The sequence below is a fragment of the Rhinopithecus bieti genome, unplaced genomic scaffold (genome assembly GCF_001698545.2).
Source record: "Rhinopithecus bieti isolate Rb0 unplaced genomic scaffold, ASM169854v2 scaffold_1599, whole genome shotgun sequence".
NCBI classification, from domain to species: domain Eukaryota; kingdom Metazoa; phylum Chordata; class Mammalia; order Primates; family Cercopithecidae; genus Rhinopithecus; species Rhinopithecus bieti.
This window is the reverse complement of record NW_016804139.1, coordinates 4,236,511-4,255,992: the sequence shown is the minus strand read 5'-3', so window position 1 is coordinate 4,255,992 and position 19,482 is coordinate 4,236,511. Positions and strand designations below refer to the sequence as shown.

The following is a 19,482-nucleotide window of genomic DNA, read 5'->3' as shown; positions in this document are numbered from 1 at the left end:
TAATTATACTTTAAGCTCTGGAGTACATGTGCAGAACGTGCAGATTTGTTACACAGGTATACATGTGCCATGGGGATTTGCTGCACCCATCAACTCATCATCTACATTAGATATTTCTCCTAATGCTATCCCTCCCCTAGTCCCCCACCCCCGATAGGCCCCGGTGTGTGATGTTCTCCTCCCTGAGTCCATGTGTTCTCATTGTTCAGCTCCCACTTACAAGTGAGAACATGTGGTGTTTGGTTTTCTGTTCTTGTGTTAGTTTGCTGAGAATGATGGTTTCCCACTTCTTCCATGTCCCTACAAAGGACATGAACTCATCCTTTTTTATGACTGTATAGTATTCCATGGTGTATATGTGACACATTTTCTTTATCCAGTCTATCATTGATTCCGAGACTTTGCTATTGTGAACAGTGCTGCAATAAACATATGTGTGCATATTAGATGACAGCAGGTGAGAGAGAGAAGAAGAGTGAAAGGAGAAGAGCCCCTTGTAAAACCATCAGATCTTATAAGAACTCACTCACTCTCTCAAGAACAGCATGGGGGAAGCCACCTCCATGATCCAATCACCTCCCACCAAGTCTCTCCTTAGATACATGGGGATTACGGAGATTACAATTTAAGACGAGATTTGGGTGGGGACACAGCCAAATCATATCAGTGAGCAATTAAGGAATTAACATTGTCACACCCTGGTTTGTTAACATTGATGAAGACAAATATATAGCCACCAATATCAACTCTATCTCTTCACCTGGTTTAAGGGTTTTTTTTTTGTTTGCTTGTTTGTTTTTTCCCTTTTATCATGGCGAGAGGTGCTTTCGCTCTTCATTCTGTAATCCCATGAACAGCCATACAGACGTGCCATACATTTTTTGGAGGGGTGGGGGATAACATTCTTCAATGTCATTAGGCTTTTGTTGGACCAACTCAAACCTGGAGGTATAGTTAGAGAGACAGAAGGGTACAAGATCAACCATGGAAGAATCCAATGCCTCCAAGCATTACATGTTAAGATAAAGATTAGGATCACTGTTTGCATTCTCAGTAAGATGAACTTAGAGAAACGGCATGTTTTCCCTTTTCTCAATGATTTAACTTTTTCTTAGTTATGAGACAGACTTTAGAACAGCCAATAATCCATTAAAGTGAAGACATTATTATTGCCTTTTTAATAACAATGCCTCAAAGTGTAGGATATACGCCTGTCAAGTCAGAGTTACAATTGAATGTTCCACTTTCATTTTATTTATGTTGTAGTAGAAAACAAGATTGATTATTTTTTAGAAAAAGGAGGTTTTTCTGTTTTATTTCATTTTAGGCTGAAATTGGTTGTTAGAATACAGCATCGTTGAAATATTATGTGCACTGAACAAATGGAGCTGGGTTGCATTCCATAGTATGCCATCAAAGTGAAAAGAAACAAAGTTTTGTATAGAAAACTGGGATGTTAATAACATCACACTCGGTGGTAGATGCCTGTAGTCCCAGCTACTCAGGAGGCTGAGGCTGGGGAATCACTTGAGCCCAGAAGTTTGAAACTAGTCTGGGCAATATAGCAAGACTCAATCTCAAAAGAAATTGCACTGGTTGGGGTTGAACCCTCAAGTCATTGAATCACGGAATTTTAAAGATGTCTGGCTTTTTCAGCTGTCTGGAGTGGATACTTAATTTAATTAAAGAGACAATGCATTTGATGAAAACAATTAAGCCGCATTGGCATACTCTATGTTGGCATCTAATATGATATGGCTATTTAATAAAAAGCTAGTATTCTGTTTGACAGATCAATTATTCATTAAACAGATGGGGCAGAAATGGACATGCAAAATCAAGGCTGATTAATTCAGCAAAATCTTCAATAATACTGTCACTTTTAATCCAAGCCAATGGCTTCAAGCACAGCGGGCAGCTTGATAGAGGGCAAAGTAATCACAATGCAATGTGTTAAGTGCAAGTTATAAGAAGCACTATGTAAAGAGTATTATGCAGAAACAGAGGAGTTGTAACCTGACTTGGGGATATCAGAAAAATCTTCCTTTTAATAGAGGTAATATCATTCTTAGTTTTAATAGACATCAGGGAAAGAATGCGTAAATAGGCTGTTCAAAGGTATGTAGAGAGAAAAAGACCCTGTTAATATTCTGAGACCCTGGTTGCATCAGTCTAATCTTGAGTACCTGTTGGATTAGCAGCCACTCCACCAAGTTGGAAAATGAGGGAGTAACTGATATTTCTTCCACAATCCAGTGTATTCATTATGGTATATTGTTGCAGTCATGCCCCCAACATGAGCGGGCCTCCTACACCCATGCCCTTGGACAGCCTACTACCACATTCAATAGGGCTGATATGTGTCAACCAACAGGACATTGTAGAAATGGCAGCATGTGTCATCAGAGGCTGGGTTATCAAAGAAATTTTAGCTTCTGCCTTGTTTGTTCTCTTGGTCCAGTCTTTGTGGGCCACTATGCATGACGACATTCAAGCAGCCTTATGGAGCAGTTCACATGGAGAGAAGCTAAGACCTCCTGTCGACAGCCAGCACCAACTGGCCATATAAATGAGCTACTTTGATCATGAATGCAGACTCTCTAAAGCCTTTACGTGGCAACCTCATGAGAGACTCCTGGCCAGAAGAACACAATTAAGTTCCTGAATCCCTGATCCACAGAAGAGCTGTGAGATACTAAATGCTTATTGTTGTTTTAAGCCACTACATTTTGAGGTAATTTATTATGTGGTAATAGATAACTAAGACATGAATATACACTAACCCTAAAATAATCTCAAAACCCCTTCATGTTGTCCAGGTAAGTACCCTTAAATATGACCTGCATGTTCTCATAAGTGTACGTGGTAAGAAATGTTCCATGCATTTATTTACATGTGTCTCTAGAAAAATATTTTACAGGGAAACAATTCTTCTGTTCCTCAATGGATCCAGGTAGGGCCCATCAATGCTTTCATTTATTCTGGTGGCCAGGCAAGTGCAGTGGCTCATGCCTGTAAGCCCAGCACTGTGGGAGGTCGAAGTGGGCAGATCACCTGAGGTCAGGTGTTCAAGCAGCCTGGCCAAATGCTGAAACAGTGTCTCTACTAAAAATACAAACAAACAAACAAACAAACAAACAAACAAAAATTAGCCAGGTGTGGTAGCATGCACCTGTAATACCAGCTATGCAAGAGGCTGAGGCAAAAACTTAAACTCAGGAGATGGAGGTTGCAGTGAGCTGAGATCTCACCACTGCACTCCAGCCTGGGTGAGAGAGTGAGACTCTATCTCAAAAAAATAAAAAATAAAAAATAAATTCTGCTGGTCAGAAAAATCAATTCAGTGTTTAGCTGAGTAGAATGAATCCAAACTGAAAAGATTATTAGAGAGTGAATTTTATTCATGCAGACAACATGCCTCTTGACATGAGAGATACAAGTATTTAGGCATATGCTGTAGAAACTTCCAGGGTGTAAAACCAGGCCAGAAAGAATTTTCTGGTCAAACAAGCTCAACAGCTTAATAGCAGTTCCAAAGCTAGGAGAAAATGAATGCACCCCTACCTTCACTAGACTATTTCCCTCCTCCCAGCTGGAAAGATAAAGGGAAAATAAACCCTTAAATATTGAGCTATATATACACACACATATATATAATATATATAGCTTAAATTAATCTATAATATAGCTTGCATTTAATGTATATTAAATCAAATATACATTACATATAAAATTATACATTAAAATTACATTAAATTAAAATTATACATTATAGCTTAAATATACACATTTAAGCTATATACATAATTTAAGTTGATATAAATAAATTTATATATTTATGCCTCATATATGTATAATCTAAATCTAAATATATATCATCTAAATCTCTTACAGACATGCATTTTAAAACCCACCAAAAAAGCTGACAAGTCAGTAATCCATTGTAGGACGCCTATGGGCATATTCTGGGAAAGGAGTCTTCATTATCCAGAAGCAAACTCTGGAGCCAGTTCCATGGAGTGATCTTAAAGGCACACAGCCATTGGTTTTACTGCACATGTGGCACCCTCTGAGGCCATCCTGCAACTCTCACATGAGTCATCTGCTCTGAAGTAGAGCAACCTATTTCTGGAAATAGAGGATTAGACTGTCTCTTTCTGAGTGTGGTTGGCATCTATGGGATAGGCTTTCCTGGTTAAAAACTAGGAAGTTAAGAGTAGTATAATAGAAAGAAAGGATGAAAGAAGGAGGGAAAGGAGTGGAGGTAGAAAAATCAGGAAAATCTTTCAGTGATACAATAAAAATAAATCAAAGGAAAAGAAAAGAATTAATGATCAGAGTAAAAGAAACTAGAAATAACTTTAAAAACATACATCATATAGGGCCGGGCGCGGTGGCTCACGCCTGTAATCTCAGCACTTTGGGAGGCTGAGGTGGGCAGATCACAAGGTCAGGAGATCAAGACCATGCTGGCCAATATGGTGAAACCCTGTCTCTACTAAAAAATACAAAAAAAAAAACTAGCCGGGCGTGGTGGTGGGCACCTGTAGTCCCAGCTACTCCAGAGGTTGAGGCAGGAGAATGGCGTGAACCTGGGAGGTGGAGTTTGCAGTGAGCAGAGATAGCACCACTGCACTCCAGCCTGGGCAACAGGGCAAAACTCCGTCTCAAAAAAAAAAAGTCATATAAAAGTAAGAAATATTCTAGATACCAAACAATGAAATAGACAAAACTTGAAAATAGAGAATTGATAAGAAAAATAAAGTACATCTCTAAAATGGAAGCTATTCCTGCCCCATTCCTTAATCTGCTTCCATATTTTAGATGACTGCTGCTTTATTCTTTCAGAGGACAAAAGTCTAGGAATCATTCTTTACTCCTCTTGTTCTCTCACATCCCACATCCAATTTTCCAGGAAATCTTCTTGATTCTATCTTGAGGCTCCTTCTATAATGCAACCATTCTGCAATCTCTCCATGGCCACCACTTTGCTCTGAACAATCCTTGTCTCTTGCCTGAATTGTGAAAATAGCCTGTGAATTTGTCCTCTGGTTTCTATCCTTGCCCTTTACAGTCTATTCTGAACACAGAAACAAATGTGATTCTTTTCAAAGTAGGTCAGACCATGTCATGCCTCTGCTTTGGCCTCCAATGGTTCCCTATTTCTTTGAGCAAAAAATCACACAAGGCCCTACAAGCTCTGGCTCCCCAGTCACTGCCCTTGTCTCAGCTCCTTCTGCCCTTCCTCTTGCATCTTCATCATGCTCCAGCCTTCAGGCTTTGCACTTAGGGTCTCCTATTCCCTGAGGTGTTCTTCCTCTGATGTTTTTCCAAGTCTGATACCATTAACTTCTTCAAATTTTGGCTCAAATCTTACCTTTATCCAACCACATCTTTCATGATTGCACCCTTCAATCCTTCCCCTCTCACTCACCTCTTCTGTGCATGACTGATACATTTTATTACCATCTAACACATCTCCAGATTGCTCTTCCCTCTTGAGAATGTCGGCACCACTGGTGCAGAAGTCTTTGTCTGAATTGTTTACCCCTGTGTTGCAAGTGTCTACAACAGGCCCTGAACACATCCCTGTGTCTCTACTAGTGTCCTGGGGCTGTCGTAACAAGTCAACACAAACAGAGATTTACTGTTTCCTCATGTTAGAGGTTAGATGTCTAAAATCAAGGTGTCAGCAGGGCCAACCTTTCTCTGAAACCTGTGGAGAGACTCCTTCCTTGCCTCTTCCTAGTTTCTGTGGTTTGCTGGCAGTTCTAGATTTTTCTGGGCTTGCAGTTGCATCACTCAGATCTCTGGCTCTCCACAGTTACATAGTGTCCCTCCTGCCTGTCTCTGCATTTCTTCTTCTCTTCTTGTAAGGACACCAGTCATATGAAATTAACAGCCCACCCTGCTTCAGTATGGCCTCATCTTAATACATGTTACATCTAATTAATGAATTAGCTAATTAATTAATGATCTCATTTATAAATAAGATTACATCTTGAAGTACTGTCAGGACTTCAACATATCTTTTTAGAGAACAAAATTCACTCCATGATAGTTCCCCGAAATATTTATTTAAATGAATCCATGAAGGTACAAAGTGACACAAGTTCTTAAAAATATTCTTTGGCCAAGGGCGATGTGGGAGGTCCCTTACTAGAGTTAAGTACATTTAAGTGAATACACACATTAGTAAGGCAAATGTAGCCGCCTTGATAGTTACCTTCGAGTTTATAAGTATTTTTACTAAAACTGTCATTTGATAAAAAATTAAAAGGTTGTGTATTGTGCCTCCTTTTACCATGGTTTTACATTACAAAACAGAGTGATTTTTAAAATGTAAATATCAGTAAATAGTAAGAAAGTAAAATTCAATATTAAACAAAGTTTTACAAAGCACACTGTCCTCCTGTAGCCCCTCTGCTATGAGAATCACAGAGAAGTGGGTCATTGTTTCAGAAAAGAATATGGCAATCAAAATGAATTTAAACATTATGTCAAAGAGGAAAAACACCAACATGTGATTATAAATATGTCAATCATTGCTGCATTTTTAATTAGAAGACACATGCTTTCCTTTAATTTCCCTAATGTGCTATAGCTTTATTCCTAAACCACATGCTACCATAATGCCTTTTGGTAATTTTAAGTAATAAATCATAAATGAGTCATAAACAAATTACAGAATAATTATTCTGCTCCAGTGCTCACAATGATTTTCCTGCTTTTTACTTTAATGTTTCCCATTCCTCCTTAATCCAATATTTATATTTATGACAAGCACCAGTTTTCAATCAAGAGAAAAGCTTCTGTGAAGTTAGGATTAGAGAATGTTTTATTCCACCCTCTATTGTCTAAATAAACATGTTCAGAAACTGATCTCTTCCTTTTTATGGATCTGGGCTGTTTCAAACACCCCCACGCAAGAAGAGGAAATCTCGCTTTAACTTCTGACCATTTGTTTTAAACTCTGTCTTTGAAATTAGCAAAATCCTACAGGGACTCAAAAAGGTTACTTGTTCTTTCAGGCCTCTGTGAGTTTGAATTACCTGACAGGTATTGAGAAAATTATTTTAAAAAAACAAAAACTTTTACAGAAGCTAACATACAAGTGACAGAAAGGACTTTAGAAGCAACATGCTGTCCAGAATTTTCCAAATTGTAATAGGTTGTATACTACTGATGGTACATATGATGCTGAAGGTAGTAACACACTATTCAAAAACAGACTTTAATAGGAATACATTTGTTTTACATGGGCATCGATTCAGTTTGCTGTGGTACTCTAAATACTCAAAGGTAATTTTTAATCCTCCTAGTTTGGGTAGATATTTTAACTAAATTCAGTATAATGGTAGCAAAAAGAAAGACACAGCTCTTCAAGCCTGTGATTTCATAGATACTACTGTTTGGGACAATACTCCCTTTAAAAAATAAGTCAATTGATTTAAAGTCCATTTAAAGAAATCAAGTATATAAAATTGGTACTTAGGTATGTCAAAAAAATAGGAAGGTGGTACCCAAAATAATGAAAATTTAGGAACCATTGATCTAGCAGTTAAACAAAATGAGAAAGTAATCAAGTGACTTTGCACATCAAGAGCTACCTCTCTAGTTGGAGAGTAGATTATTCTTTGCTCTTGGTTTTTGCATTCTCTCTTTCGCCTTCTTTTTCTGGCCTCTCTCTCTTTTTATATTTGTATTTATATATTTCCTTCCTTCCTTCTTCCTTCCTTCCTTCCTTCCCTCCCTCCCTCCTTCCTTCCTTTTTTTTTTTTTTTTTTTTTTTTTTTTTTTGACAGAGTCTCGCTCTGTCGTTTTTTGGTTTTCGTTTTTTGGTTTTGTTTTTGTTTTTGATGGAGTCTCACTCTGTCGCCCAGGCTGGAGTGTAGTGGCATGATTTCTGCTCACTGCAGGCTCCGCCTCCTAGGTTCACGCCATTCTCCTGCCTCACCCCCTGTAGTAGCTGGGACTACAGGCGCCTGCCACCATGCCCAGATACTTTTTTTTTTTTTTGTATTTTTAGTAAAGATGGGGTTTCACCATGTTAGCCAGGATGGTCTCGATCTCCTGATCTCGTGATCCGCCCGCCTCGGCCTCCCAAAGTGCTAGGATTACAGGCATGAGCCACTGCACCAGGCCATATTTATATATTTTCTATATTATCTCTTATGTTCACTTGTTTGTTTCCTCTACCAAATAGTGAGTTACTTGATGATCCCAGGACCTCATTTCCTTTATCTATGTGTAAACACCAACTATACTAACTACGCACTGCTCACCCCATAAATGAGACTCAATACATGTTTGTGGAGTGATTGGATAATTAAGATAAAAGATAGAAGTCAGTCCATAGGCCTCTGACTTCTCTTCTTAAGTCCTCGTTCACAACTATTTTCACATGCTGTGTGTCCAACATTTAATGCTTATTCATTTCCAAAGTCAGAAATTAAAATAGAAAACTAAATGCGCTCCACATTTTAAAAATCTTGAGAAATTGCTAATGATTGTCAACTAAAATATTTGAGTGTAGAAGTGGCTTTTAAAAAACTTAGTGCTTGATTAAGCAAATATTAAACATGGTGGTACCACTGAGTTAAAGCAAGAGTAAGAAATATGACTATTTATTATTTACATAAGCTTTGATCATATCTTCGTTGTTATCTGTATGCATACTTCAGAAGACATGCAATCAGACAGTCCAAATTCTAATTGCAGCTTTGCTCATTACTTCTGTCTGGATTTGTTCAAATCATTAGCACCTTTGGAGACTGGAAGAAAAGTAACAACCCCAGGTAATCTGTTCCTGAAATAAGCCAAATAAGGCATAGATCCCAAGGTGAGCCTCCCTTTATTGATTGTATTCACCAAATCCATAAATTTACTAATAAATTTTTCATTCATCATCTATTCAGTAACTAAGCACCTGCTATGAACCAGTACTTTAGCTGGTATGAAGGATACTAAAATGGGTAAGTCCTAGCTGCTGTCTTTAAGTGTTTCATGGTCTAATGGAAGATGCAGAAGGCAAGAACTCAGATATTAAAAATAATAAGTGCTTTAATAGATCACAATTGCAGCCAGAAGATGAAACTTCAAATTAGAAGGGGTGTTACCTTGGGATTATTATTTCAGTTCTGTGAGATTCCATCTTGTCTCCTGTAAAATGGGCATAGCAATACCTACTTCATGAAATAAAGTGATATAAAGACCATCGTACTCAATGTTTTATGGAAGAAGTAAGGGTAGATAGTATACACCAGAAATTTTGGGCCCAAGGGGCAGCATGACTGAGCACATTAATAATTAATTCTGGAAATCCATGAATGGAGTCAGCACTAGGAACTGGAAAGTGATTTTTCTTTAAAATGTTAAGGAGAGTGAAGATCAAAAGAGTAGAAATCATAAGTAAAGAAAGAATCGTCACCAGGCGTGGTGGTTCACACCTATAATCTCAACACTTTGAAAGGCCAAAGTGGGCAGATCACTTGAGTCCAGGAGTGTGAGACCAGCTTGGGCAATGTGGCAAAACCCTCTCTCTACAAAAAATGCAAAAATTAGCTGGGCATGATGGTACATGCCTGGAGTCCCAGCTACTCAGGAGGCTGAGATGGGAGGATCTCTTGAGACTGGGAGGCAGAGGTTGCAGTGAGCCAAGATCACTCCTGCCTGGGTAATAGAGCAAGATGCCTGTCTCAAAATAAAAATAAAATAAGTAAAAAAATACAGTAGGCATAGAGAAATATTATTAGAGTTTTATGCTTCTATCTAAAACTGTCCCCAAATCCTGTTAACTGAATAGAAAGAAAAATAGAAAATGAAAAAGAAAAAATAGCATTGATGAAAAACAGTTGCAAAGATTTGCCTGAAGAATCAGCCCTAGCTAAGTGTCCCAACTAAGCCCAAACTATCTTATTACACATTCTACAGCTCAGGAGGGGATATAAAGAGAATCCCCTACTTTTCTTGCTCTAGTTTTTACAGCTGTTGTCCATGTACTTAGCCAAGGTCGCGTGCTCAATCATCCAGTCCCGAGTTTTGCTTTTGATGCCCTGTCTTTCAGCACGGGCTTCTGACCTCTACCTCCAATCCACTCCATACCTTCCTGATGCTTCCCCAGCTCTGGGCCTGGTTGCTGATTGTTGTTTAAACCACTGTTGACTCCAGTGGTTTAACTAACAACCTTCCTACTTTTTTCTTCTTATGCAGCTCTCTCAAGCTCCGTACAGAAACTCTTACTAAGACTCACAGCATTAAACCAGAACACAGACAACTGCCTACAATGGATATGAAGTGAGCCAAGGAAAAAGTAATAAATAGGGAGATTTGAGGATTGCTGCAAATCGTAGTAATGCTACGACCAAAGATACTCAAATTTAATTTAAAAAGGCAAAGCATCATTCTAGTCAAATAGTATATATTCACAGGTCCAGGGGATTCAGTCTGCCACACCTAAATAAACAATGCTATCTAGAGCTCTCCAGTTGAATATGCAGCTGCCTCCGACCCTGGAGCGTGCTGTTCATAGAAAAATGTGTCATAATTTTGCCATCTTATTACTTATTTTTTCCTGAGATAGGGTCTTGCTCTGTCACCCAGGCTAGAGTGATGTGGTGTGAACATGCCTCACTGCAACCTCAACCTCCTAGGCTCAAGCGATGGATCGTCCTGCCTCGGCCTCCTGAGTAGTTGTGACCACAGCTGTGCACAACCACATCTGATGAAATTTTTTTAGAAACAGGGTATCACCATGCTCCCCAGCTGTTCTTGAACTCCTGGGCTCAAGTAATCCTCCCACCTTAGCCTCCCAAAGTGCTGGAATTAGAGGCACGAGCCACCACGTTCGGCCACTTCTTTTTTTGTTAATAGACTAAAGGACAAAAGGAGGTTTTCACAATAGACAATGAGGCTTAAGCTAGTTTTCTGAGAATCCAACACATTTGGGCACCAAGGTCTGAAGCTGGTCTGCTAGAGGTACATTATATTTAAAAAACTGATATTTGATTCCCCATTGTTAATACTCAGGAACATTCTGAGGTTGGAGCCAGTGCCTTTATCTATTGAAGAAGCACAAAGAAAAAGAATGACCAAAGCAGGCATAAGCTCCCTGTAAGAACAGTGAAAGACAGGAAGAAGAACCTAAAGGGATCCTCACCCTACTTCAGAGCTACCATTGGCAAGTGGCACCTCGAAGACTAGGTGGCCAGGGAACTTTGCCTTTCAACTGTGAGTGTTGGAGAGCTCCTTGCTGTCTGTCACTGTCTTCATGCTGTGAAGTTATTGTATCCTTTACTCGTATCAAAGATGTATCTTTAGCCTGGAATCACTGGTACCTTTCTGTCAATCACGGTCACCAGGTGGCAACTACCAGGTAATTATTCACAGATGTACAAATGATGTATAATTAAAAACTGCTTGCTAAAGTCTTTTAATGACTTTACTCAAGGTGTTCCTCATTTGATCTCTGGGATAAGAAAAAAATGGGCCCTTATGAGTGTGTTAATTGAGGTCATAATTGGCTGATAGGTATAATCAGTTTTTCCATGTGTTTCTCAACCTTTTGCCTGCCTATCCTGCAATTCCACACCAATTAAAAAACAAATTTATTAAATATATGTGTTCTTCTTTCATTGCAAAATCTCTTATTCCCCAGAGTATTACAGAAAGGGCAAGACAACCTTGCTTTCCAGCTGTTTGCAAGCATTATGCCTTTGAGTCATTATGCAGAGCTTTTTACAAAATCAAGACATGTCTTCATAATATCTGTTAATTTAACATGTTTATTTGTATCACTGGAGCATGAATTCTGCGTATAAAGGAAGGCATATTTTAATAGTTAAAATTTAATTAAAACTGTTTATAAAACTACATAATTCTCTATATTTATAATTTTAAAATAATCGGCAAAATCCTGAATAAGAGGCATCAACTTTAAGAAGCAGTTTGAAAATGATTTCTTTCAAGGAAGGAGGAAGGAGGGACCTGAATTTTACAACCAGAAACTTTCTAAGTAACACCTGAATTGTCAGGGCAGTTCATACTTCACAAAATCAAATCAATTTCTGAATATGACTTGTTTTTTTATTTCTTCTGCCATCACTCAGAACTTAATAATTGGGGAAGCTTTCAAATACAATAGGTGAAAATATTCAGTCATTTATATTTTTGTATAAGTATTTAACATTCAATGTGATAGAGCTTATGACATCATTTAAATGAGATTAAAGATGTCTGAGTTTAGCCAACTACAATACTAGCAGCAAATGTCCTTGTGTTCAGTGCAGTACTATGATTTCCAATTAGTTTTTTCCATCGGCTTAATTTGAAATCATAGTATCATAAACATTCTAAATTTGACAGTGTGGGTCTTCATTTTAGTAGTAGGAAAACAGATCTGTAATTTCTGAGCACTTTATAGATGGTGAATTGTATCACACACAGAGTCAAATCTTATTACTAAACAATTATGAATTTACCAGCTAGTGATTGGTATCATGCTACTTGCTAGAAAAAGTACTAAACATAAGATATGCTTTATATGAAAGGGGATTACACCTTTAAGGACAGGAAAACACCTTATTCATCTTGGCATTCATGTTTTTATCCTACAAAGCAGAGCTCAGTATTTTACCAACAGTAAGAACTCAACAAATATTGAATGAAATGGTTTCTCTAATAAAATTTCTCTCTCGCTCTCATTCACGGTTTTTTTTTTTGTTTTGTTTTGTTTTGTTTTGTTTTGTTTTTTAGCTTATGTTGGTTCTCAAACTTTAGCTTTTAGTTTTGTATAAGCATTACCTGGGAGTTCTGCCACTTACTACTTTCTGCCACCTACTACTCTCAAAGTTCTTTTCAATTAGTTATAGAGAACCTTAGGAAGCTACAGTTTTCAGACCACCAGAAATACCAGCTTAGTAGTTACCAACAGTTCTTTCTTGTTGGAGCAGCTCAGAACAAGTCAATGTATTTATTGAGAAAGAGCGGAATTTGAATAATAACCTTCCTTTCTGCTCCATCCCAGTGAAAGTAGGGTGGGTGATGGTGATATATATACTGTATATATGCACAAGAATCTGTGCAGAAATAACATGTATCCTGGATCCCGCACTCCAGGCAGCAATTAGCCCTTTCTTCCCTTCCCTCCCCAAGAGGCAATGTACTACAATGAATAGTGAACAGGACTTCAGATCAGACAGACCTAAGAAACTTCAAATTCTGCCTGCAATACTTACCAACAGTGAATTTGGGCAAGTGACTTGAACTTCGAAGTCAGCTTCATAATATATATAAGAAGAGTAATAACTAGCTCATAGGGCTTTTGTGGGAATAGAGAAGTTCTTTTTTAATAATGCATTTTCATAGCATATATTCCAGAAGTGTAACTATCATTTTTTTTTCCATTTACAGATTCTAAGTTAAAGAAATAAAATACTGTATTACCAGTCACATATTTATACACTAAGTGAAAATGTCACTGCAACTCAAAAAAATAAGTGAGTGTGGAATAGATGACCTTTAACACTGATTCTTAACCTGGGATGGGATGATTATATGATTCATATTGATGTATTTATCCATATATGATTTGACATAGGATTTTGCTAAATGTTGTCAGTTGAAAGTAGATCTGGCCTGACTAAAAAGTTATCATATTTCATATTTTAGTAGATAGAAAATTTGACTCTTAAAATATCAGTGCCAAAATCTTTAGAAATAATATTCATCTTTTTACTGGAGTCTCAGACAATAATAAATAGCTTTGTCAAATAAAAAAGGTAAAGTATAAAATCTGAAAACAGGCAATATATTTCAACAAGTGAAGAGAAACAATAAAGTCGAATTTCACTTAGCTTCTACCCCACTTATGCTCTTACAGGTTTTGAATGACTCTAACAGGTCAATGCCCTCATAAATTCTTGAATGTACTGAGATTAGAGTTCTCCTTCTGCTAGCTCCAAAGTTACCTAATTTTGTGACAAAGTAACTGACAGAATGTGGCAATTAAGCTATGTTCATATTAGATATGGCTCCATGTATTTTTTTTTTTAACCTAAATGATTTGAGGTTCCAAATTATGAAGCACAACAAACCAACAGTGGTTTTCAGGGACAAACTGAATATTTAAATCATTTTTAAATACATGATCATGACTTTGTTGGTTCTCCTTTGCTGAGCACTAAAATGATGATGATGATAAAAAATAATATACATTAAACAATCCCTGCAATACTACTTATTATTTACCTCTATCTTTGAATCTATAAAATACAGATAACAATTGTATTTACCTCCATAGGGTGTGCTGAATGTTAAATATGTTAATAAATCTGCTGATCTTAGCACACGGTAGGTTATATGAGAATGTCTATAATTACTATTTATATTACAATTTATAATTATCCCATTTGTAAAATTGAGGGCAGTGGGTATGTTGTTATCCTGATTGGGGAGTAGAGGAAACTGAAGCTTGGTGAGGTTCGTAATTCTGTCAAGTCCATGTCAGGGACATCAGTGGAAGTCGAATTTAAATCCCAGTTCTCTGATTACAAATACTCTTTCCCTAACTCAGAGCCTTCTCACAGAAAACTGCAGAAAGCTGGCGAGCTACCCCAGGTGCAGAATGCTCTATCAGTGACTTTGTCAGAGTAGTAGGGCCTGGACAAAAGCCAGGTCTGTCCTTATTTTAAGTCACTCTATATAAGAGAGAAGTAATTTTGACATGCCTTTCAGTTAAGTGTACTTAAAGCAAAGCTCTCAAGCTTTCCAATGACTAAATGCTAGAGGAAATAATGGCAATAGTCAATACCTGTAACTGAAAAATTGCTGACTGTGTGACACAGCAAATCATTACACTGTTCAAATACCAATTTATAAAGCTGGAGTGTTCATAGCTGTCTGGGCCAATTCATCTTAGTCTCTCTTGGTTTGGAATGAATATTTGGTTGGTTTAGACAGCAAAAGCCTTTGACCCACAAATGAGAGGCTAGGCTTGCTAGATCAAGTAAACAAAAATACAAGCTTCCTAGTTGAATTTTAATTTCAGATAAACAGCCAATACTTCTTTAGTATGTTACAAATGTTGCATGAGGCATATTTATAATAAAACATTACTTGCTATTTAACTGATATTCACATGAAACTGAGTGTCCTGAATTTTACTTGGCAATCCTAGCAGGGGCTTACTTTGAAAAGTTCCTTCCTAGGAATGAACACTTAAGGGAGGAAGTTGTTACAGAATGAATGTTTGTGTTCCTCCAAAAGTCAGTTTGAAGCCCTAATCCTCAATGTGATGGTATGTGAAGATGAAGACTTTGGGAAGTAATTAAGGTTAAATGAGGCCATGAAGGTCAGGTTCTCATGATGGGATTAGTGCATTTATACAAACAGATACCAGAGAGCTTGATTTTTTTTTCCACCCCCTAAGTGTGCACAAAGAAGAGGTCATGTGAGCACACAGCCAGATGGCAGCCACCTAGAAGACAAGAGAAGAGGCTTCAGAATGAAACCTACCTTGCTGGCACATTGATCTTGGACTTCTCAGACTCTAGAACTATGAAAAATAAACTTCTGTTGTTTAAGCTATTCAGGCCATGGTGTTTTGTTACAGCAGCCCGAGCAGACTAAGATAGTAATACTAAGCACTTTGGGGCAGTGGCAACTACCCAATCTCACTCAAATCCTTCACCAATGGTGGTAGCAAGCTGTGTAGATAACCCTTCTTTGCCCAAATTTCTTGAGTCCCCAGGATGTCCAATCCCTAAAGGAACTAGTATGTAAATAAGGGGAATCATACGGGTTCTTTCTTCCCATTGAACTACAGATCGTTTCTCCACATGATTGGCTGTACCTTGCCTATTTTGCTGTGCATTTCCAAAACTGAGTTCCATTTTACTTTTCCCCAGGCTACACTCTTTCAGGTTCCAGTCACTGTAGTGCAACTGTCTTGCTTACAATCTATGTTTATTTTAAAATCCCACTAAGAATGGATTTAGATATATAAAGCCCTGGCCTAGTCACTTTTAGTCCCTTTCCCTATTGCCTCTTAAATGTTGTTTGATAACTGAATGCTGAATTCAGATTTTCTTTTTGACTTCAGAAAACTTTTGCTATTGAACTGTTGAAAAGTTTAGCCTAAATTACAAATTCTTTTGCAAAATTTGTGTGTAGACTCCAAAATCTCCACCATGTTAAATAAACTTTTCCAGTTACTTTGGCACACACATATTAATCTAGACCTTTTCAGATTTCTACACTGCATTCTACACTAGGCAGTTTAGCTCTTGGTTATAAACTATGGTTTAGTTTATAAGCTATGGTCTGGTTGAGCTCTTGGTTATAAATTATGGTTGAGTTTTCCGTGCATTCCCACTCCATTTTTTCCCAATCTGTCTTTCCCATGCACATGCACATGCGTGCTCACACACACACAAAACTGTTAATCCTCACTTATTTTTCATTCATCTTTAAACATAATCAGTGCAGTGCTAAATACATAACTGTTGCTTAACATGTCAGCTGTTGATTATTTTCTGATATTTGCCTGATTTACACTCAACTATTTTTAATTTTTGAAATTATTTCTGTATTTTACCTTAATATTAATCTAAGGGGAAAAGAAGAAAAGATTTTATCTGGGAAAAATAAAATGATTCTCGAGAAATTTTCCATAAAGAACTTGCCAAAATGTAATATAAAAAGAATTGTGGTTTCTGAAATTTACTTAAGGCCTTCTGGATGTTGATCTTTTCACTCCAAAGCTGATTTAATTTTGCCCCTGAGCTTGTAAGCACCAGATAATTTGCTTGCTTGGATTGTCACTGAGTCTAATATGTGTTGGTCATTAATAAAACTTTTTCAGAACATGAGAATGATGTAGGAACGGTGCGGTTATATTATGAAAGTTGAGTGTAAATGATTCTTGGGAGGAAAAGATTTCCAAATTATGCAAAGAATGGAATTTACTCAACTTTTAAAGATCCAAAGGGAGGTAATATGTATGCAGTAATGCTTGTCTAACAGACCTGGGCTGAGCTTTTCCACCCAAAATAGATATATTTTACATAATAATGCTATATATTGGTTTGTTATAAGTTACATGAGCCTGGATTCCTCTGTAAGTATTGCTTACTTTACTTCATTTCAAATTCATTATAGAATTCATGGTTCTTTTGTGCTTTTTTAGAAAAAGATATTTCCCCAATGGATATTTCACTTCCTTTCAGCCTGCTTCTTTACCTCCTCCAAAATTCTAAATTCTGACTATAAAACATGATTTAATGAGCTTAGAGTAGGTGTGTTCCTTCTCTGTGATTACCCAATACCCCTTGCATACCTCAATCCTGCCGAGTTGCAACCTTCATTTTGCCTGGCTATATCTCTTGTGCGAAACAACTGGCTCTTCAGAAGCAAGGCCTGGCTGTTATCCTCAAGGTGCATAAGTCCTAGCACATGCTGGTACTTGATACATGCTTGATATACAAATTAAAAATGAGCTGTGATGATCCCAGGCACTCAATACTAGTGGCAGTACAGTAAAGTGGCTGAGAGCAAGATGGTCTCTGCAGATCCTTGACTTAAATTCCCATCGAAAACATTTCATTTCATCTAGAGAAATGTCACTTTGAAAAGTTCTGACATTTTATGTCCTTTTTAATGCTGATCATATATATATGTGTGTGTGTGTGTGTGTGTGTGTGTGTGTGTGTGTGTGTATAGCTATTATTCAGTGTGATCCTATGCTTTTAGACTTTTAATGGCACTAGAAAAAAAAAAAAAAAACAAGTATCTCCCCACCAATAATAATGAGTCACACAAGTGAAACATATTTAGGTAAACAGAAATTTTGCTATATTTAACCAATCACCATTGAACTTAATACCATAATAATTATACCCACTTACATTTGATTAGCACTTGCAAGTTTATAGCACCTTTCCCATAAATTATCTTATTTAAAATGGCACATTAGCTTTTTAATTATATAAGAATTTCATGAATATGTGGTTTTGTGGAAAATTGAAGTACAGAAGTATATACATTTAAAGGTAGAGTTCTCATTAACCTGAGGTAATACAATTTCATTTTCTTCACATCCCTCCAAGGTGTTGTGTGGGTCACAGGTCAGAAAACTTAGCAAGCCACGAGAGGTAGGCTGACAGATGGTTGGGACTTAGCAGGAGGGTAGGTTTGTAAAGCAGTGCAAAAGAAAAGCTTGGTCCTGAAATAGAGAATCTATTTTAAAGGAAGACGTATTGTGTCAATAGTTATCACAATGAGACTTGAGAGTTTAAGCACCCCAAAAGAATAATAAGTCAATGATCAGCTTTATCAGATGTAACTGATTGTACTGCATCACTGAAGCTAATGTACAAGAAAATTATCTGGGGGAATTAGCTTGCCTAGTTTCATGGCTCTTTAAGGAAGCAATAATACTAACTACTCTCAAAGCAACCAGAAGGCTGTCAGCTGTAGGTGCTTTCATGTGAAATGTCCTTATTTGATGTCCTGCTAGAGTCCAATTCACTGCTAGTGTTTTTAGCCTAAATAAAGAACAGTAGCTGAAGGATTTGCTATCATGTCATAATGTGTGAAAAATGCTACAGTGTCCCTTTATGAGATATTAGAACTGCATGTAAATAGATATAAACCTGCATGATGTCACCAGCATGAAGCTAATTTTTAAAAAATATTCTTCAAATTCAGAAACAACTTGATACCTATAGGGAATTTGGATTCTTTTTGACTGGAAAACCAAGAGAACAGCATACCTGTTTAGTTCAGCATGGTGTATGTTCTATTCTTGGCCAATTTCTACATGAAAATTAGTAATGTCTTGACGTCAGAAAAACATATTTCCTTTCTTTTCTTTTCTTTTTTCTTCTGAGACAGGGTCTTGCTCTATCATCCAGGCTGGAGTGCAATGGTGCAATCACGGCTCACTGTAGCCTCAACCTCCTGGTCTCAAGCGATCCTCCCACCTAATCCTCTAAAGTAGCTGAGACCACAGACATGCACCACCACAACTGGCTAACTTTTTTTTTTTTTTTTAATTTTTGTAGAGATGAGGTCTAGCTATGTTGCCCAGGCTGTTCTCAAACTCCTGGGCTCAAGTGATCCTTTCGCTTTGGCCTCCCAGAATATTACAGGTGGTGGGTCACGCCTGTAATCCCAGCACTTGGAAGGCCAAGGCAGGTGGATCACAAGGTCAAGAGATCAAGACCACCCTGGCCCAACATGGTGAAACCCCATCTCTACTAAAAATACAAAAATTAGCTGGGCGTGGTGGCACATGCCTGTCGTCCTAGCTACTCTGGAGGCTTAGACAGGAGTATCGCTTGAACCTGGAAGGTGGAGGTTGCAGTGAGCTGAGATCATACCACTGAACTCCAGCCTGGCGACAGAGGGATATTCTGTCTTTAAAAAAAAAAAAAAAAAAAAAAAAAAAAAAAAATCAAAATACAATTTTCTTTTCTATCAGCA

At 37.5% G+C, this 19,482-nt stretch overlaps 1 protein-coding gene and 1 long non-coding RNA gene across 4 annotated transcripts in view; one reads left to right on the top strand and one right to left on the bottom strand.

The window, feature by feature from the left end:
- LOC108526172 (uncharacterized) overlaps positions 1 to 2,850 on the top strand; it is a 38,665-nt gene extending 35,815 nt beyond the window's left edge. The window contains exon 3 of the long non-coding RNA XR_001884453.1: positions 2,462 to 2,850. This is a non-coding gene — a long non-coding RNA (uncharacterized LOC108526172). The remainder of the gene's footprint in view (positions 1 to 2,461) is intronic.
- Positions 1 to 19,482, bottom strand: part of KCNIP4 (potassium voltage-gated channel interacting protein 4) — a 1,247,498-nt gene that overhangs the window by 894,104 nt on the left and 333,912 nt on the right. The window lies entirely within an intron of this gene.